The following is a 22,174-nucleotide window of genomic DNA, read 5'->3' on the forward strand; positions in this document are numbered from 1 at the left end:
TTTTCCTGCGGTTGCACGAGGCTTCTCCTTTTATTTTTTTCTTCCTCTCACCTTCTCACACACACGAGGCCTGCAGGTGATGCGTTCAGGTAAGCTCAGAAATTCCACTACTGGACGAGAAACAACTACAATGCAGGGAAAACTATGATTCATTCGAGGAAACTGGTATTTCTGAGTGTTGTAATTCTAACCAGGGTTACACTAAGATGTGAAAAAAAACGATTTGTTGATAAAGATTGGTATAGTTTGGAACAGATATAAGAATTTGGGTAATATGTTCATTTTTATTAAGTTAATTCTGCCAGCTAATGAGATAGGAAGAGAAGACCATTTGTCAAAGGTCATCTTGGTGCACTCTAAAAGAGAAGTAAAATTAAGTTTAAAGAGATCTGAGAGTTTCCGAGTTAGAACTATACCCAAGTACGTGAATTTATCAGTAGTCACCTTAAAAGGGCAGGAGTTAAAAGAGAGTGATTGTGCAGCAGAGTTGACAGGAAAAAGCTCACTTTTTGATACGTTGATCTTATAGCCTTAAAGCTCTGTAAAATGATCTAGTGCAGTCATAACGCGTGGTAAAGTATTCTGGGGGTCACTAATATATAGCAATAAATCATCAGCATATAATGATAGCTTGTGTTCTTTTCCACTCCTTAATATGCCGCGAATCTCAGGTGAGGAGTGCAGTGATGCTGCAAGAGGCTCAATGGCTATCGCGAATAAAAGAGGTGACAATGGGCATCCCTGCCTTGTGCCACGGTGCAACAGGAAATATTGGGAGTCTTTATTATTAGTGCGTACTGACGACATTGGAGATTTATATAACAATTTTAACCATGAAATGAATTTTGGACCAAATTTAAATCTCTCTAGACACTGAAAAAGGTAGCCCCACTCAACCCTATCGAACGCTTTCTCAGCATCCAGAGAAATAATTACTTCGGGTAGTGGCTGATTGGGATCCGCGTTCTGCATGATCTTTAAAACCCGACGGATATTAAAAAAAGAGAAGCGTTTTTTTATAAAACCAGTTTGATCTGGAGAGATAATTGAAGGTAGGGTAGTTTCAAGGCGGTGAGCTAAGATCTTCGCTAACAATTTGAAGTCCACGTTCAGGAGTGATATCGGACGGTAAGACCCACAACTGAGGGGATACTTACCCTTTTTCAATATGACTGAGATAGAAGCCTGAGAGAGTGTAGGTGGAAGTTGGCCCCTGACAAAGGACTCCTCAAAAAGAGTGAGTAAAATTGGCAGCAACTTTTCTCCAAATCTCTTATAGAATTCGACCGTGAATCCATCAGGTCCCGGAGCTTTAGCATTCTGCATACCGTAAAGAGCTGATCTTGTTTCAGCCAGAGACAGAGGTTCTTCTAATTGCTCCATAAATTATTCACTTATTTGAGGCAAGTCCATGCTCTGTAAAAATGACTCTAGCCTAGAGGGGTCATGGACCACCTCAGAGGTGTAAAGGGAGGAATAAAATACTTTAAACTCATTATTTATCTCCTGTTCGTTATTTGAGATCTGGCCGTCACGTTTACGGATACTTGTGATCAGGGTAGAGGCTGTGAACTGCCTAATCTGTTGAGCGAGAGTCTTGCCTGCCTTATCTGAGTGTTCATACAGATTAGAGCGAGACTGAAGTAGTAGCTGCTCTGTATAATGGGTGGTCATCAAGTCGAACTCTGTCTGCAGAGCTGATCTCTCCCTTAAAAGTTTAGTGGTGGGGGCAGTTGAATATTTACAATCCAACTGATGAATTTGGTCTGTGAGATCCTTAAGGCGCCGTTTTCTATTCCTGCCCTCCCAGATGGTGTAGGAAATAATCTCTCCTCTTAAAAAAGCTTTAAGTAATTCCCAAAGAGTGGATTTGCTAACATCTGGTGTATTATTCATGGACATGAAAAAAATCTATTTCTGAGTTTATATGGTTAACAAACCCTTCATTAGTGAGCGAGGCATTGCTAAAGCGCCAGGGGCGTCGAGTAACCTTCTTAGGAAAGGATATTTGCAAAACTACAGGCCCATGATCAGAAATTACAATACCTTCATACCTGCAGTCCTTGATCGAGGTCAGCAACTGATTATCGATGGGAAAAAATAATCGATACGTGAATAGGAATGATGCACAGGGGAGAAGAATGAATAATGTTTAGATCAGGGTACTGGAAACGCCAGGGATCAGTATTATTATATACTTGAAGAAAGGAAGTAATGATCTTCGCTGATCTTGTTATATTGTAAGGAGTGCTGGAGGAGCGGTTCAATACTGGATGTAATACACAATTAAAGTCACCCCCCCAAAATAAGCCTGTGCGTGTTTAAGTTGGGAAGTGAGGATAAAAAATTCTTCAGAAATTGTGCATCATCTCCATTTGGAGCATAAACATTAGCCAGAATTATAGGTATGTTATACAGGGTCCCTGTGACCACAACATATCTCCCTCGGTGGTCTGCAGTAACAGTTTGCATAATAAAAGGAGTATTCTTATTAACAAGAATTGCAGCTCCTCTAGACTTGTTTTGATAATTAGAGTGGTATAATTGCCCCACCCACTTTTTGCGTAATCTGTTATGATCAGAGAGTGTAAGGTGGATTTCTTGGAGGAAAGCGATATTAACATCAAGACTTCTCAAATGGGATAAAGCTCTATTACGTTTGATGATCTGAGGGGCGCTGTTGAGCGATGAGGAGATAAGACGCGCTAGCTGTAGCTCCTGCAGAATTTAATTTAAAATTTAATTTAAAACCAAACATACGCAAGTTAAATTATTTTTTTGGAGGTTTGGATTTGTGATACTCAAAGTGATCAAAGGACACCAGAAATGGGCAAAACGAAAGCGAACACTAAGACCGAGTCGTCTGAAGGTGGAGGCCCAACCGAAGCACCGAGCCAGAGTGGGAAAGGCAACCCCGAAACAAGCACTCAAAGCGCGGATCAACAGGCAGTGCTAGCCGCTATAGCAGCTCTACAGGCGGACTTGTCACAAGCTAAATCGGACAAGCTTGATGAAAAGATTGCTGACGTGAGTACAGCTTTGAGAGGTGAAATTGCTGCGGTGAAGGCGGAAAGTGACAATGCATTTATTGCTGTACATGTTCGTCTTGACGGCCAAAACGACTCGCTGAAAAGTTTAGTTGAGTCGGCTAATGCTAACTCCGATGTGGTTACGGTTCTCGAAGCGAAAGTTAAGGCACTACAAAGTCAAGTCGACCGACTCTCAGAAAAGTGCCTGGACCTTGAGGGGCGGTCGAAACGGCAAAACTTGAGGATTGCAGGAGTGAAAGAGGGGCTGGAAAATGGACAAAAAACTAGAGACTTTGTAGCACAGCTGCTGACAGATGTCCTACAGCTGGATGAAAGACCAATAATTGACTGAGCCCATAGAGCACTGCGAGAGCGCCCGGATGATAAAGAGCCGCCTCGGCATCTGATCATCAGGGTGCACTACTGTCATGCCTTTGAGGAAATTCTGCAGAAAGTAATGCAGTTGAGAACCCTCACATATCAAGACGAGCAAATTCAAATTTTCAGAGACTTTCCCCCCGCTGTTGTCAAACGCCGTGCGGCATTCACCCCCGCCAGAAACCTGCTGCGGGACAAACCTGGAGTGAGATTCGGCCTTATGTACCCAGCCAAGCTAAGAATTACACACAACGGGAAGGAGACTACATTCACAGACGCAGACCAGGCGCGTCTGTTTGCCGAACGCCTAGTTGGCCGCGATCACGAAACACCAGCAGAAGAAGGAGGCGACGGTAGAGAAGACGCATGAGAACACCTGCACTGCTGTGAGCCAAATTATAAACGTACCCTTTTGGACATATAGGGGCTGGGTTACCTAGCCTACTTAAATGTCGACGTTATTGAGTAACATCACTACTACTCTCTTTCCTTAAGTGGCGTTTTGGGTTTGTTTTGTCTATTTACACACAAAAAAAAGAGAGAGAGAGAAAAAAAGAGAGAAAGCAAGCCTAAGTTTCAGAAGGCCATTTTTATGGCTATTTATTTTTGCCTTTTCCTATCAATAGGCCGACAACAATTTTGAAGATCACATATTGTTCATGGTATCCCTAGGAGGATCCACAGTACTTAAGTTTAATTCAAATTGGTTTGGTTAGGAATTCTATAACTGCAGAGTTACTAGAATGAAGAGTTTTTCACTGTTAGTTGTTTAAATTAGAGTATATTCTCTTTTTGGAAGGTTCCTATCTTGCACTAACTGCCAGGTTGACAATATACATTTTATTTTATTATTATTATTGTTATTATTTTTCTATGCGTCTGTATGTTTCTAAGGGGGGAGGGGGCAGGGTGGGAAGGAGTGCTACTTAGTTTATGGTCGTATGTACCAAGCAAGAAAGGGGAAGAGACTGAGCTATGCCTTCATTCTATCTATATAATGCATGCTGGGAAACAGTTTGGGAAGAGTGGTGGTAATTGAAACTTCTGCTCATGGAACGTGAATGGTATTAATGAACCGGTTAAGAGAGGTAAGGTGCTTGCTCATCTTAAATAATTACAAGCGGATATTATGTTTCTACAAGAAACACATCTAAAGACTGACTCACACGGAAGACTTAAGGCTGAGTTATACTTCTTTTAACTGTCCTTGCGCTTGCGTCTTGTGCGTATGTTAATGGCTTGAGACGTTTATACTTCATTTTGCTTTGTCGGCGCTTGCGTGTGCTGCGTGGCGATTCACCGCCAGGAGAGTAGGTGGAGTAGCGGCTTTTTTCAATGACAAGCCTACTCCGATGAAAGGAAATTCACCGCCAGGAGCTCTTTGGCAAGTCTCTCTTTGGCAAGTCTCTCTTTGGCAAGTCTCTCTTCCATAGATTCATGCTTCTTCTTCTTCTTGTAAATAGCCGGTATTTTGTCAGATTTTCAACACCTTGGGGGTCTAAACGACTACTTTCTCGCCTGAAAATGTTTAAAATGTTGCTAAAGTTATATATTTACAGAGTTTAGCCTATAGCTTAAGGGAAATCAGCTTTTCAGGCCGGCTGATTTCGGCTCGGGCAGGAGTGAAGTGCACTGTGTGTAAACGCTCTGCATGCTGTCAGATCGATCAAGTAGTAGGCGGTTTTGACCACAGCCAGTGGCTTGCGCTTGCGTCTTGCGTGAAGTTTAGAAAATTGAGGTGACACACGCAAGCACGCAAGGGGGGCTTGCAACCGCGCAAGGGCTTGTGTTGCGTCTTGCGTTGCGTCTTGCGTTACCGACTATAAACCAGGCTTTAGATGTAGGTGGATACAGTAAATATACCACTCAAATTTTTCCATAAAGACTAGAGGTGCAGCTATTCTAATTCGCAGGGGGGTTCCTTTTAAACAAATGTCCACAATTACTGACAAGGATGGGAGGTATGTAATTGTTGTGGGGGAAATTCATTCCACCCCAATGACCTTGCTGAATATATATATATACGGACCAAACCATGACGACCTGGAATTTTTCAGGAAAGTCCTAAATATTGATAATTGATTCCAGACATTGCCAACACTAACCTAGTCATTGGTGGTGACTTTAATTTTGTTTTAGAGACATACCTGGATAGATCTTCTACCATTAGAATAGAACCCTCAAAGGCATGCAATCTCCTTAGGTCATATACAGAGAATATGAATCTATCTGATGTTTGGCGGCTCTCTAATTCTTCAGGTAGAGAATACTCCTTCCATTCCAAAGTACACAATGTCTACACAAGGATAGACTTCTTCCTGGTTGATGGCAAATTGTTGCCCTATTGTTACAATGCCAAATACCACAACATTATTATTTCTGACCATAGTCCAGTGTCATTTGCAATTAAGCTCCCTGGGCATTTACCCACACAAAAATCCTGGAGATTCAATCCAGAACTCCTTACAAACCTCAAGTTTTGTGAATACATAGAAACGCACATAAAACTCTTCTTTGAAACTAATGATAAAGATGACATTTCACCCACACTATTGTGGGAGACCTTTAAGGCATATTTCAGAGGCTGTGTTATCTCTTTTCAATCATCACTTAAAAAGAGTAATAAGGAACGACAAATGGAATTAGAAAAACAAATTAATCAGTTAGACAGAGATAATGCTCAACAACCCTCTTTGGAAAAACACACAAAGATCGCTGCACTGAAATACGAGCTAAATAAAACACTGTCTGCTAAGATTAGCAGAGCCTTTGTTTTTGCTAAACAAAAACATTTCTGTTAGAATATGTTCTCATCTTAACCTGTTTTTGAGTTATTGTGTTTATGTGCATGTTGTACTGCTGATGTCCACTGGGGGCAATGAGAGCAAATTCTTGTCTGTATTCTGCACTGTTCAAACCAAGAGAATGAAGTTCAATTTACCTGACCGTTAGCAATAAAACGAACACAGCTATCTACAGAAAAGAAGTGTGGTTCATTGTGAATATGAGTACCGAACAAGAAAACACAACAATTTCGAATTTGGTGACAAACCGCATAAATTACTGGCAAGACAATTACGAAAAATTGAAAATGACAGAGTAATTCATAAAATCAATTCAGGAACGGGACCTGCCCTCACTTAACATAAAGACATTAATGACAGATTCATGCAATTCTACAAACATTTATACACATCCGAACATAATGCATCGCCGGACGCAGCACAGTCATTTCTGGATAAATGCAACCTTCCATCTTTGAGTGAAGCAGAGCGTAAGATCTTAAATGCAGACATCAGCTGTGAGGAGCTACTAGCAACTATTAGGTCACTGAACAATGGCAAAACCCCAGGCCCTGACAGGCTCAGTAATGAGGTATACAAAAAATTTGGAGCATTGTTGGTTCCATATTTGCGTGCACTATATACCAGGTCATATGAGGACGGTGTGTTACCGCAAACTTTAACTGAAGTCACTATCACCCTACTATTAAAAAAAGGAAAAGACTCAGAAGAAGTGGGCTCATATAGGCCAATTTCCTTATTAAATACTGACCAGAAAATTCTAGCTAAGACACTAGCCAAGAGGCTCAATGCCTTCATGGGCAAACTAGTGCATCCGGACCAAACAGGGTTTTATCCCAAATAGAAATTCTTTTCACAACCTCAGACGTGTCCTTAATATTATGCACTGTAATAGGCCACCCACACAAGACCTTGTCATCCTTAGCCTAGATGCCGAGAAGGCATTTGACCGGGTGGAATGGCCCTACCTCTTTGCGGTCCTGGAAAAGTTTGGGTGTGGCCACACATTTCTGTCCTGGATCAAGCTCCTGTACAATAACCCCTGTGCTAAGATACTTACAAATCGGACACCGTCTGCCCCATTCCACCTGGGTAGAGGTACTAGACAGGGTTGTCCACTTAGTCCACTGCTCTTTGCTCTAGCCATAGAACCGCTTGCGGAAACTATCCGTGGACATCCCAGGATACATGGCTATGAAACGGAATGCACTAGGAACAAGATCTCTTTGTATGCAGATGACATATTGTTATATATTACAGAACCCCCAATGACTATCCCTTCAATATTGGAGGTGGTTGGCTCTTTTGGAGTTTTCTCTGGGTACAGGATTAATTGGGGTAAAAGTGAGTTGTTACCAATACGATTGGGAGATCAGGAGTGGCTCAAACAGCTTCCTTTGCGTGTAGAACAGGACAATTTAACTTACTTAGGAGTGACAATCACCAAGAACTATAGTGCCCTTCATAAGGCCAATTTCCCAGCCTTGCTAAGAAAACTGGAGCACAACATTCAATTTTGCAGAACGCTACCAATTTCCCTTCTGGGAAGAGTCAATGCCATTAAAATGATTTTGATTTTGATCATTTTGGGAATATCTGATAAGCTCTTAAAGCTGAATGTAGCACAACAGCGTCTACTGTCATATAGTGTTATAACTGCCAAGAAACTGATCCTTCTACATTGGAAGGGAAAAGAAGTGCCCTCATTTAAACACTGGTTATCAGACCTGACCGATACCCTCCACCTGGAGAGAATCAGATTCATCCTAAAAGATAAGTTGAGGGAGTTTGAAAAAATTTGGGAACCACTGGTCTCTTACCTTTATTCAATAACTGACTAACATGACCAACTGCGGGGCACTCCTGGGGGAGGTGGGGGGGTGGTGGTGGAGGGGGGTGGGACTTGGGTTTGGGAGGGAGTGGGGGGCTTGTCCTTTATGTCTTGTAGGTCTTGTATTTCATGTTTAATTTCTTACAGCGGACCACTACTGTCTATTGTCTTTTATTTTCAGTTTTATTATTATTGTGTTAACGCTATTGTTTATGTTTTTATTATTTTTATTTCTATTATAGATATTGTCACAATGCCTTTTTTGTTGTTATGTATATGTCAGATTTTTCATAAAAGAAACATGTTAATGTCAGACCAAGTGCCTTGTTGAAAGAAATGTTTCACAATAAATATATTTGAAAATGTTTGATGATCTGATTAACTCCCTTGGTGTTCCAACTAATACAGTTCACCGTAACATCATCATCACTCACGGTCAGCGCTGAATTAACCATAGTCAGAGGTAGACAGGTAATTGACCACTGTTAAAGCATCCACAGGATATCGCTGACACTGCCACACATCCATTAATATAAAATAACAAATTACACATACAGACAAAACAAAAAATATTGTCCCCATACACACTTGGTACTCTTTTGTTGCGCTTCCATACGCATAGAATATACAGCAACAACAACACACACAAAAAACAGCAACAAAAACACATACACTGCTCCTTAAAGTGTTATATGTTTCAGTAAATCAAATCAAATCAAATTTATTTATATAGCACATTTCATGTACAAACAGTTCAAAGTGCTTTACATAAAATAAAAGCATTGCAGCAGGGAGTGCAAGAAGCATTACAAATACATAAAAGAATATAAAGAGAAACAAATAAAATCATTTAAATGAATTTAAAAACAGGCAACAGTCTAGATAAGTTAAAAGATGTTTCATGCATAGACACATGAGAAAAGAAATGTCTTTAACCTGGATTTAAAAATGTCTACATTTGGTGAAAGTTTAATCTCCACTGGCAGTTTGTTCCACTTGTTGGCAGCATAACAGCTAAATGCTGCTTCTCCATGTTTAGTCTGGACTCTGGACTGGACCAGCTGACCTGAGTCCTTGGATCTCAGTAGTTACAACTAAGGAAAAATTTAAATCCCTGCCTTTAAAATCCAGATATAAACATGAAGAGCCACTCAGGATAAAAGAAAACTAAATATATAAACAAATACAATATTGTGGCCTCCTAGGAACACGGATAACATAAGGTTATGAGCTGCATATAAAAAAATGTAACCCAATGAACATATGAATATACTGGTACTGTGTCTCAGCTGAGCCTAGAATAAAAAAAAAAAAAAAAAAAAAAAATAATAATAAAAATAGGAAGAAAAAGGCCTCAAGGAAAATATATGCAGTCTAACTCTTGAATTGCGTAATTGTACATCCAGGTACGACCCATGTCAGAAAATAAAAAAAATAAGTGTCTTTTTGCCTTCCTTATTATAAATAGGTCTAAAGAAAATAAATGAGGGACTGGCCTTAACTCGAGTCAAAGAACATCTTTCCTTTCTTTTTAAAAGAAAAACAATTAAATAAATTAAGTCAGCTCAGGACAGCAAGAATATAGATCAAGATAGATTACAGTACCAGTAGTAGAGATTCGCATATAGGACGAGACACCGGCAAAGTTTTCCTACGTCTCCAAGGAGGGATGGCTCCGTTTGGCGAGGAAAACTTCCACATCTGCGGGTTCTTTGAAAGAGTGCGAAACGCCGTCACAGGTGAAACGCAGCTCGGCAGGGTGGAACATGCCATACTTGATGTCCGCCTGTCTGAGCTTCGCCTTGACCGGGTTAAAAACTGCTCTGCGGCGGCTAAGCTCGGCGCTTATATCCGGGAATATGTGGACCCTTGTCTCTCTGAATTTAAGTTCGCCCTTGTTTCTGGATAGATGCAGGATCTTCTCCTTATCCGAGTAGTAGTGCAGCCGCACGATCATGGGTCTAGGTCGGTCGCCAGGTTTGGGTTTTGGAGCTAAAGTTCTATGAGCACGGTCGAGCACCAGAGGGCTCGGCATCTCCTCGCCCAACACCTCGGTGAAAAATGAGGCCATGAATGTCGTCGGTTTGCCGTTTTCTGCGCCCTCGGGGATCCCGATAATTCTTAGATTCTGCCGGCGGCTTCTGTTCTCAAGGTCATCATTCCGGTCCTTAAGTTTCCCGATCTCCCGCTTGAGCTCTGAAATGACGCCCTCCATGTTGGTGATGCTGGAATCATGACGGTTCAGCGTGCCTTCGATCTCCCGAACAGTAGTTGCCGTCTCGGGTCTGTGTGGAGCGCATGGATGCTATTTCAGCTCTGAACTCCGTTTTTAGAGAGGCGATGTTAGCCTTTGTGTACTGTTGGAGAGCCTCGAGGTCTTGTTTGATTTCAGCACGAAAAGTCACCATCTCTTGTTTGATCGTATCACCCAGTAGATGACGAGAAGTATCCATCTCAGCTTTAAGAAGCTGGAAAAGAGCGTACTCCTCGGGTTGCTCCGTCGGAGATGGGGGATCCGGGTGGTGGTAGCGCTAGCGTTAGCCATGAGCGTTTGCTTGAGTGAGGGGCTAGCTAAACTTTGCGCCGCTGCCTTGGCCAACCTCTTCTGAGTTTTACTTGCCATAACAAACACAAGTGGTTCAGTAGTATATGCGCCACCGAGTTATGCCTTCAAAATGTTAAAATGTCGTGTTCCACTCAAAGTAATAAGTTCAAATATGTGGAGCGTGTAAGACTTGCGGCTACTCCATGTCGGGTGGAAACCGGAAGCCGTAAGATATTTTCTTTTAATCATAGATTGGACAGACTATGTGGATTACACCAAAGATATGAACCCCAGAGTTCATCTGTGAAGGGAACTGAGACATGTAGTGATCCATTCATGTTATATATGCACATGGTAATAGAACATCATATTCTGAGCACCCAAGATTTTTTGTATTATGAGTGAACATCAATTTAGTGAGAAAGACAAACTTCTTAAGAAATTTGGTAACAGATCAGAATTCATGAAAAGATTTAGAGGCTGTCCTTTTTAACAAATGCCCAATTCACCTTTAAGCGGACTGGATTACATTTTAAAGTGTCCAGCTCAATAATATACACAATACAAGTAAATAAAATATGAAGGCTACTTATAATCTTGAGATGGTTCAGTATGTCTCAACTTCCCACTGTGACCTCAAAATTAAATAAAAATCTCTTTTGCAACTTCAGCAGAAACTTAAACAAATGTTATGGTTCAACTTGTTAGGAAGTTGGGGTTTGGGTTTCTGTTTTCTCCACTAGGGGAGTTCTGGAGCCTACCTGGAGGACGGTCTTGAGATTATTGCTCACACCTGAGTCTCATCAAGAATCATCAGCAGCAGGATAAGAGGAGCAGGTTGCCAGTCCTTCAGCGCTTGAGTGTTAGGCATACATGGTACTCTGAGCGCTCCTTGTGTTTTCCTGGTTAAACCAGATTTATCTATTGAAGCTAACTTTGCAGACTTAACCCTCTGTGTTTTCTCATCAAGGTAGTGATGGCAAAATGAGGCTTTGTGAACCAATGAGGCTTTCCAGCCCAAAGGTTCGCCAAAAGGTTCATTACCCGAAGCCTCATTGAAACGGTCTCTCTAGTGACACCTGCTGTGCAAAAGGAATATATGACAGACTAAATTAACTCAGTTAGAGCATCCTGCAATATAAAATAAACAATTTTTGTCACTGTGTCTCAATGAAAATAAATGTGTGAAAACTGCATATATGGAAGTATTATTGAGTGGTATGGTGTTGATCACTCAAATGAAATATATCAATGATGTAGGCTACACTGACTACAGTGCTTATGGAACTGGGAGTATGAAAGTGCTTATGGGACCGGGAGTCAGGAATAAACTGTAACCGAGCAGTATGGGCAACAAGACAAATATAAGTTATTGTTTTTTTATTTAAAAAAATGTGTGTCAATAACGTTGCGGTTTAATATGCCCAGAAGAAAAAAGAGCGACAACAACTACCGATAACTATGTTCTTCTCTCGAATAAACACACCTGCACCGCGGGCTTTAGAAGAAAAAAAACGCTGAGTCAGGAATGCAGCGGCTCAGTCAGAAGAGCAGTGAAATACACGCGAGTCACTATTTGTCCTACTGTATTTTGTATTTTGTTTTCATAATCATTTTTCATTTTCTCCCGTTCTAATCCAATGACTCGGGTCGCGGTGGGGCGGTGCTGATCTCCGCAATTTGAAGCCTTCAGTTCGTATTGATGATTCAAATTATTATGTTACAGTAGGCCTACAGTAGTTATTTGTAAAAAAAAAATAAAGGTTACTACTTCACGGATTTCGCCTATCACGGGTTCTTTTTGGAACGTAACCCCCGCGAAAAACGAGGGTTCATATCCTATATAACTATTCTAACACTATTCTAACCTAATTACGATATATTCTAAATGCAGTATAATAGATGATATAATAACTGAACTTAACCACTAACTCTGATACAACCAACGCACACTCTACCTCTCACCAATGCCAAACACCAACTCAAAACCCTCGAAGTGCCGCAAGGTTCAAACCCTTTTTATGCCATAGTGACGCTCAAAATGAATCAGTGACATGTACACTGAATCCGAGGCCTCGTTTGTCATCAGTCACGTGATTTTTATGGAAACGATACAAGCCTCGAACCAACGCTTCATCTGGCTCGCCCCTTTTTGCTCGACACATGCTCCGAGGCCTCGCTTCAAACGCCACATCACTACATCAAGGTTACCTCCCTGTTGTCTCCTGATCCCAGTCATCACAAGCTCCTCAGTAATCTTGTCTTTAATTTCCACTGGATTCTTGGACCCATTTCCACGGCTGGTGTAACCTGCTCCTCCCTGTGAACAACCCTGCAAACTCCCTCTGGATTTCCCCAAGGATCCTCGGACTCTATGGAACTCACCTGAAACCTCCCTTGGACCCAAGCCCCTAGCTTCCACTCACCTCTCCCTGGCGGACTTCCATTCACTACCTGTAAGTCGTCCTTTCACAAAATCTTCCTGGCTAAACATTCTGGAACTCACCTTTTTCACTTCCCACGGCAGAGCCCAAATAACTCCAACCTCACCAGCAGCCCTGGTCAAAGAGACTCTTCATACCTTTATATAATAAACTTTATTTACCATCTTCTACCTCCTGAGATGATCTTTGCATGTGGGCCAAATAACATCCAAAAACCATGACACACCCTGCTTACTGTCAATGTATTGTAGACACAAATGATCTGAATTTTTTTTTTTTTTTTTTTTTTTTTTTTTCTGTGGGTGGGTAAAGGTGTCTTAAAAAGCATAATCAGGCTCTTAGGCTTTTCTATGGGGTGTTGGGGGACATTTCCTCTCGGTTTCTATAGTTTCACTGTGTTCCTTAAACACTCGTGTGGTGGATGAGTTAAAGGTGGAGAAACATAATCAGGATAGCAGCCCTCCTGGCTTGTATGGCTCAGAAATGAGCCTTCAAAACACATGAACGAGTCTGTTAACGCGCAGGGGGGAGGGGGGCTGACGGTTGATTGGCATATCAGAATCCAATAGAAGTAACTCTCATCATTACTTCTATTGGTCAGACATGTCCTCTTGCTACACCCTCTATGGACTAAAATATTTTTTTTTTTTCCAAACATTCTATTTTAGTGGGTGCAATGGGGTCGTGAGGAGGTTTTCAGACAATATGATAAAAATTCTCCAGAAAACATCTCATACCCCACCTTTAAGTTCACCTCATCAGAGTTGGTCAGAAACCAACCAACTTCCGACACTTGGACAATTTTGTCATTCTGTACGGTGAAGTTTTCACTGTTAAAATGATAAATGAATCCAAGATGTCAGTCTTTAGCTACAAATAGTAAACAAACCTAAACTATTTGAGTACCTCTCCATTCCCCCCTATTTTATTTTCAATTCACTAACACTCTTAACACAGAAAGTTAAGAGCTAACGACACAGACAGACTGACCGTTTTATAATAATAATTTAGTGAAGAGCTGGTTGTGTATATTATTAATCTTAGAATGGAAAAATGATAGAAGGTTGTTGCATTTCTCCGGGGTGAATGTGGATGAGATATTGTCCTGGGGTTTGAGGAGTTTGTTTATGGTTGAAAAGAGATTGTGTGGGTTGAAGGATCCAGAGTGAATGATGCCAGAATAGTAGACAGAGCGGGCTTTGTTAAGTGCAGACTTGTAGAAGTGCATGCGATCTTTGTAGGCGAGGGCGTAAACTGTGAGACCGGTTTTCTTGATTAATCGTTCTAACTGTCTGAGTTGTTTTTTGAGTTTGTGAAATGAAAGTGACAGTTTTGGTTTTCCCCGCGGCCAGTTTATTGAGAGAGGTAGACAGCGTGTTGTTGTAGATGTTAACGAGGTCCATGGGGGTTGGATTGGTAGAGAAGGGGAGGCCGGAGAGAGTGCTAGATATGCAGGTGGAAAGAGCGACTGGGCAGACGGACTTCAGGTTGCGGAAAGTTATTGTGCGGTCCTGTTTTGGTTGGGGGGTGGGAATGTCAATAGCGAGTGCGATGGCCAGGTGGTCGGAGATGGAGAGGTCGGTGCTGGAGATGTTGTGTATGGAGAGGCCGGTAGAGCAAACCAGATCTAGGATGTGTCCACGGTTATGGGTGGGGAAATTGATGTGTTGGGTGAAGCTGAAGCAGTTGAGTAGGTCCAGAAAGTCCATGGCATGTTTACAGTCCGGGGAGTCAATGTGGAGGTTGAAATCACCAAGGAGTAAAACAGATGGCGAGATGGAGGACAGTGCAGTGATTAATTCAGAGAGGTCTGATAGGAATAATGAATTGAGCTTGGGGGGGCGGTAGATAATTGAAATTATGAGAGGTTTAGGGCCAGGGAGTTTGAAAGCCAGGTGTTCAAAAGATTTAGCGGCAGGGATGGAGAGTGGGCGGGGTTGGAGGTCGTGATGGTAGATGGCAACAATGCCCCCTCCTTTGCCCTCGGAACGTGGGTTGTCCAGGTATGAAAATCCAGCAGGGGTAGTTTGGTTGAGTGAAAAGTAATCCAAGGGATTTTGCCAGGTTTCGTTTAGACAGAGAAGGTCGAGTTGTTTGTCAATGATAAATTCATTGAGAATGAGACTTTTATTGTTGAGGGATCTTGTGTTGAAGAGGGCGAGTTTCAGGTACTTTTGTTTTGGAATTGATGGGGCGGAAGCAGGGATGGGGCGGAGGTTAAAGGTGTGTTGACGTGTGTTGTTGTGATGACGCCATGAGGACGTGGGGGAGCTGGCGCGGGAGCTTGCGCGTGAGCTGTGGTCAGACCACAGTGATGGAATCCTGTTTATGGTGGTGGCATTGAAAATAAACTTGCGGCGGGAGCCTCGGTGAATGTAGCGAGGACGAAGAAGAAGTCGGTGTAGTTTTAGTGTGGTGGTGAGTTCGGTGGAAGGAGGTAATTGGGTAATTAGCTGGCGGAGCTGCATGGATGTATAGCGGAGCTCCATGACCCGAGGCTGTGAGGAGGCAAACACTGCTGGAGGTGGATGGTGGCTGTAAAATGTGAAAAGACAGATGATGGACCAGGATCAACAGCCACAGCGTGGTAGATGGAGAGACTAGCCCGCCTGGGCCCGTCAGATTGGAGGCCGAAATTAATTCAGGCACAGACAAACGTAAAGCCGGCTAGCTCAGGGAGCCTGCTCGGGTCGGAGGTAGCGGTCCCTGCCAGCCAGGGGCTAACTGCACCGAGACAGATGGAAATCTGCCCGGATCTCTACCCTCAACCGAGCGGCGATGGAAGACGTCTGCTGAACGGGAGCTAGGTATAGGTCGGAAAGGAAGGCAGCGAGAGGCCAGTAGAGAGGGCCAGTTTAGCCGGGTTTACCTTCAACCAGGTTACGGCGATGGATCCAGAGGTAGAAGTCCTTCAACATCGGTAAGTGACCGAGCTAACGCACTCAGCACCGAGAGGGGCTCTGAAGCAGTAGCCCAGCAACACCGTGTGAGTTTGTTTGTGAGATCCAGGGAGGTAGGTAGTCCGTAATAATTTCGTAATAGTTAGCTTTGATCAGCCGGTTTAGAAGCAGATTTAAAAAGTAGGTAGCTACTGGAAGCAGTGACAAAAAAAAATATATAAAAAAACCCCCAAAAAACAGCAGCAAAAGAGAGAGAACTTTTAGAGGGAGAAGCGGCAGCCAAAATATGCCAGCGTCCTCTCGCCATGTTTGTTACCACGTTTTGACTCTGGAACCATGAATGAATCATTATCCTGATGAAATGCACTGAATTTGCGGATTTATTGTTCTTCAGGAAGCTTGAAGTAGTGTCGGGCTGGTTGCTCTGGGATCTCTGATGTGTCTGCAGGTTGTTCTTTTTTTTAGGGTGTGGTGGCGTGCGGTGTGGTGTGGTGGTGCTTCTCCCCTGTTTGGGGTGGCTTGGGTGGGCCTGGGTGATGGTGGGTCTCAGGCCCGGACTGCTATGACTGAAGTGACTGCGTGGTTTGTTTGTTTTTGTTTGTTTTGTTCTTTTCTTTATTTGTAGGGGCCGTCTGGGGTGGGGCCGTCTCTTGCCTTCGGGTTGCCAAGTGGCTCCCCGAAGAGCCTCTCTCCCCCGGTCTTCTAGATCCCTATACCCCTCTCCCTTTCTGGCTCCTGTACACAGCATACATTCACACACATAGGGTTTTGAGGGCGGGTGTGTTCTGTGAGGTGCAGCGGATGGGTCCACGTAGATGGTCCCCTTTGCTGCGCTCTGCAGCCCCCCGCCTTTGTTTTAATTACACCTTAGACATCACTACTCATGAGACACACACACACACACACACACACACACACACACACACACATTAGGTTTTGGGGGGTGATAGCACTGAGTGGTATCTGGTGGGCGGGGCTCTTTGGGTATGTAGGCTGCCCGGAGGGCCAAGCTCCCAGTTCCACAAGGTTGCCTGCCCCTCAATTTTAAATGCTCACTATTAGGAAATATCAAAGAGCCAGAGGGGCGAGGGGAGGGGTCTTCCCGCACCCTTGTTGCCTGGTTGCTGCCTGGGGCGAGAGGGGCCAGGAGGAGGAGTTGTCCTGCTGGTTCGGGGTCTGTGGTGGCTGGGGAGCTGCTGGCCCCGGATGTGCCCGCTGCGCCACACCCCAGAGGAGTTGGGGGATGGATGCATGTGCTGTGCGAGTATGTGTGGATGTGTGTTTATTTATTTTTGTAATTTTCTCAATTAATATCTTTTTTTTTTCTTTTTTTTTATATGACTTGGGTCTGGGTCTGGGTCTTTCTGTCCTCTGGCCTGCTTGTGCTGTTCCTGATGGGGGGTGGGCATTGCCTCTCCCCGCTGCTTGCGGCCTCACCCACCTGTGGGAACGTCTTGACTCCCGGGGCACTTGCCCAGGGGCACTGGGGCGTGCGCTGGCCCACTGCGGTTGGCTGTCTGGGGCGCCTGGCCCTCTCGGGTGTTGAGCGGGGCCTCTGCCAGGGGGTTGGGTGGCGCTCGGGCTCGCAGGGACCGGTTTCGGTGCACAACCTGTGTCTAGGTGGTGGGGGCCTGGCGGGGCTGGTAGGCTGCCCCCTCTGGTCACTGGGGGGCCTCTGCCCTATGCTTGTGGAGGCTCTGTCCGGGAGCTTCCTTTACGGTGGGCTTCCCGGGTTCTGTGCTCTTTGGGGCTGTTGGTGGCCTGGGTCTGGGGGCCCTCTCGGCCTGCTTCTGATTGCTGTGGGGTGGGGGGGTGGATTGTGGCCCTATACACTGATATTTAAGCATGGTTATAATGTGGGACCATCTATGTGTATTGCATGTTCATGCACACACCCACACACACACCCACACACACACATTCATTAGCCCAGTAGCATACTCGCTAATCAGTTGTTGTGTTGTCCTGTGGTTTAAGGTCATCTGTATCCACAGTTGTATTATATGAGATTGCTGCTGCTTGTGCTTTTTTGTTTGTTTGTTTGTGTGTTTGTTCTCTGCTTGTCTGCTTACAGGTGCTCCTGGTGTCTCTAAGGCTTTACGAAAGTAGCGAGATATGAGACTGATTATTTATTGAAATATTAATTTTATATGCCGGAATCCCAAGATTCTGTGTTTGTTTTTCCTTCATTCGAAGGTGGTGCCCTACATTCGAGATTTAAGATTTACTTAGACAGTGAGAACTTCTGATAAATCCTTATATTTGATCAAATATCGCTACTGGGTGTTGGGGGACATTTCCTCTCGGTTTCTATAGTTTCACTGTGTTCCTTAAAGGGGAACTCCGGGGCATTTGAAGCGCAATCCCATCGCTAGAGGTTGTCAAATACTGACAGTAGGACACAGACTGGTGCCCCTTGGCCACCACGTATTTGGCTAGCATGACAGGCTGCGCAAACAGCGCAATCGCCGCACAGGGAGCGCCGATTTGCACCAATCTTGTGTCCTACTGTCAGTATTTGACAACCTCTAGCAATGGGATTGCGCTGCAAATGCCCCGGAGTTCCCCTTTAAACACTCGTGTGGTGGATGAGTTAAAGGTGGAGAAACATAATCAGGATGAGCAGCCCTCCTGGCTCGTATGGCACAGTAATGACCAATGAGAGGCTGGTGCTGTTAAACGACAGGCTCTTCGAGATGCTAGTAACACAATGGATGGCACGGAAATGTTAGCTAACAGTTGCATAGTTTCAAAACAAATTATATGTTGCCTCGATTTGGAAATAAATCATATTCTTTCCTTTTACTGAAAAGAACGAGCTGACGTAAACAGTGACTTTATTAGTGATTTCATTACTCCATCTCCAGCCAGTATTGATTATGTTGGGCTAAAAAGGATAAAACTGGACTCTTTAGTTGGAATATGCCTCCTTCTCTTTCAAACTAAACTAGAATCATAAGAGAGAGTGACACCAATACAAGCAGGGATGCAAGGAAGATCATGAAGGTGGTGATTTGTTGTGAAGAGTGAGGAAGGAGGGACATCGTTGTCCACCTGAGAAAGAGGAGGGGAGGTGTTAGAGATAGAGCTGAATACAGAAGTATCAGCTCTATAACCAAGTTTGTTTCAGAAAGCAGTCAGAGCTGCAGCTCTTTGCAGGTCTCTGATGATGGAGATGCAGGATGGAGTAGAGCTCTGCTTTCCACATCTCTCAAACAGCTCCTGCAAGAAGCCTGTATCTTCTTTGTCTGAACTTGTGCTCCTTCAGGTCGTGCTGTCCTCCATCTCTGTGCTCAGTGCTCACTGTGATGCTCAACCTGCTCGTCATCATCTCAGTCTCCCACTACAGGCAGCAGGCACGGACTGAGCGGTCTGGCATTTGGGCACATGCCCGAAGGGCCGCGGCCCTGACAATGCTGATCGCGGGCCCGACAATACCCATCCCGGGCCCGCAGTCACGGTCGGTCATCACGCTCCCTAGTCATCCTAAAAGTTCCTTCTTACTGACCCTTCAGTGGAACCTTTTCACTTTTTATACCACTAAAATCGCTATACATTACACACTGACGGTGGGACCTTGATGATGTGTTTTATTATGGTTAATTTACATTCCATTATTTTATTTTATATGAATATATCTTCGTACGATGTAAAAATGTTTAAAATAAAAGAAATGTATACCTATCTATGTTCTGTATGTTTTTGAGACAACTGGAGTAAAGCAATGCATTGTGGGAATTTCATTTTACCCGGCTCCCGCCGGAGCGGAGAAAAAGAGGGACAAATTGAAAAGAGTTATAACTAAGTAAATATAAATAACTTATAATCTATGTTGTAGTATGCCTTCTTGGCTTGCTTGAAAAAAAGAACATGACGAAGTTTTGTCTCTGCAATCGCCAAGAAATACGTTCACAATGGAATAGCAACAAGTCTACACAAATATGGATATTAACAAGATGTGTTGCACAGACGCTACGAACAAGACAAGGTAGGGACCGAAGGATTTCCACTAATCATTGTGTCCGCCGTGGCACTATTTATTTTTATATTTCATCTCATCTCTTTGACGTAGGGTCTGTCTGTATTGTCACTCACTTTTCTATATCAGTGTAGCCTACTGTCATAAGCTAGTCTGTGGCTAGTCTGGCTAACCTAAAGAGTAATACAAGGCACACTTTTCACGATGTGTAAACCTGTTTAGCTTGTGGTAACTGCCTGGTAATCTATGGCAGGGCTGTTGCAGTTGTTCTTATTCCTATTACTAACTTCATGACAATGGGTTCTCGATTTGACGGCTTGTCTTGCTGACAATTTGCTTTGTATTTAGCTCTGGACTGGTTAGTTGGACTACCATAACTGTCTTGTCATGAAGTATTAGCTGGGTCTCTCTCGAGTGGACAGCGATCTAAAGAAGGGACTTTTGCATATAAACACAGGGTGCAGGAGCGAAGTGGACATCAAAAACAAGTGGACGATTGTGTGTGTGTGTGTGTGTGTGTGTATGTCTGTGCGTGCGTGCGTGCAGGCAAGTTTGATGCCCGGTGCCTGTTGTTTCTAGTTTGAAGCTTAATTTTGGTTTCTGAAACTTGAGTTTAGATGTGGATGTGGTGCGCTGTCACCAATGTTTGTATTGAAGGTGCGCGTCACCATTTTTCTATATGTCTGTGTGTTGCAAGTAATTACTACTGAGAATCGCCACATCATTCCATCTTCTTTGCCTATTGATGTAGTATGACATTGCGCGTCAATAAATGCTTACAGAATGCGTCATGTGGCGAAGTGTGTGTGCGTGTGTGTGTGTGTGTGTGTGTGTGGGGGGGGTTGGCAAATGCTGGTCTACGGGCCGCTTGTGGGTGCAAAATGCCAGGGCCGTTTTTTTACCCCAGTCCGTCACTGACAGGCAGAGATAGACTTGTTAACATAATTTGCTCTTTTTTCCTCGTTGTTCATAAACAAGTCAATTATAATCAAACTTCTGTGGAATAATGTTGCATCTACTGAAATTAAACTTTCTAAATATTTGTGCACACATTGTAGTGTTATCTATTCTATAGATGTGGAAGATCAGAAAACAAATGTTGTAAAAAGTTAATTGTATTGTTTTACCTTTCAGATAAAATCCTATTTTAATTATGCTTTTCTGTCTCCTTCCAGGCAGCTCCACACACCCACAAACATCCTCCTCCTCTCTCTGGCTGTCTCAGACTTTCTTGTGGGTCTCCTGTCAATGCCAGCGGGAATTATCCGAAATACAACCTGCTGGTATCTTGGTGACCTCACGTGTTTTATTTTCATTTATATGTCCTTCATCATCACTTCTGCCTCTGTAGGAGACATGGTGCTCATATCAATTGACCGTTATGTGGCAATTTGTGACCCTCTGCATTACCCAACCAGAGTGACTGAGAGAAGAGTTAGACTCTGTGTGCGTCTGTGTTGGCTCTGCTCTGCTCTATACAGCCTTTTATTTGTAAATGATGACCTGACTCTATTAGGCAAACACAATTCCTGTAATGGAGACTGTGTGTTTTTTATTGATGACATTTCAGGAAGTGTAGATCTTGTTTTTACCTTCATTCTTCCAGTTACTGTCATCACAGTTCTGTATATGAGAGTATTTGTGGTGGCTGTGTCTCAGGCTCGTGCCATGCGCTCTCATGTTACAGCTGCCAAACTCCAACTTTCAGTCTCTATAAAAACAAAGAAATCTGAGTTAAAAGCAGCCAGGACTCTTGGTGTTCTCATGATTGTCTTTATGATATGTTTCTGCCCATATTACTGCGTCTCTCTTGTAGGGGCTGATTTGCTCAATAGCTCCTCTGCCTCCTTTGTGTTGTATCTATTCAATTTAAACTCCTGTTTAAACACAGTGATTTATGCACTGTTCTATCCCTGGTTTAGAAAAGCAGTTAAATTCATATTAACTCTTCAGATATTGCAGCCTGGCTCCTGTCAGGCCAACATACTGTAGGACAAGATTACCATGTATTAGAAGGGTTAGATTATTGTGGACTCACAATGATGATGGATACACTCACTGTTGTTTCACTTCATAGTGTAAGAACATGAAGAGTTACCATTCAGTCTGAAATTAATATTCACATTGCCTCAGTAGTAAGGTGTGGGAAACTTTAACATTAATTACATATAAGGATAGCTCAGGTTTCTTTTTTTAAGTCTCCCCACATTTATTAACAGAGATAATCCTGTTCAATGAACTTTGGAAAAACTATGTTGATCACA

General features: G+C 43.3%; 1 pseudogene; it reads left to right on the plus strand.

The window, feature by feature from the left end:
• The first annotated feature begins 19,100 nt into the window (after positions 1 to 19,100).
• Positions 19,101 to 21,902, plus strand: LOC142396245 (trace amine-associated receptor 13c-like; annotated as a pseudogene).
• Positions 21,903 to 22,174: the final 272 nt, after the last annotated feature.

This window comes from Odontesthes bonariensis, chromosome 12 (assembly GCF_027942865.1).
Source record: "Odontesthes bonariensis isolate fOdoBon6 chromosome 12, fOdoBon6.hap1, whole genome shotgun sequence".
NCBI classification, from domain to species: Eukaryota; Metazoa; Chordata; class Actinopteri; order Atheriniformes; family Atherinopsidae; genus Odontesthes; species Odontesthes bonariensis.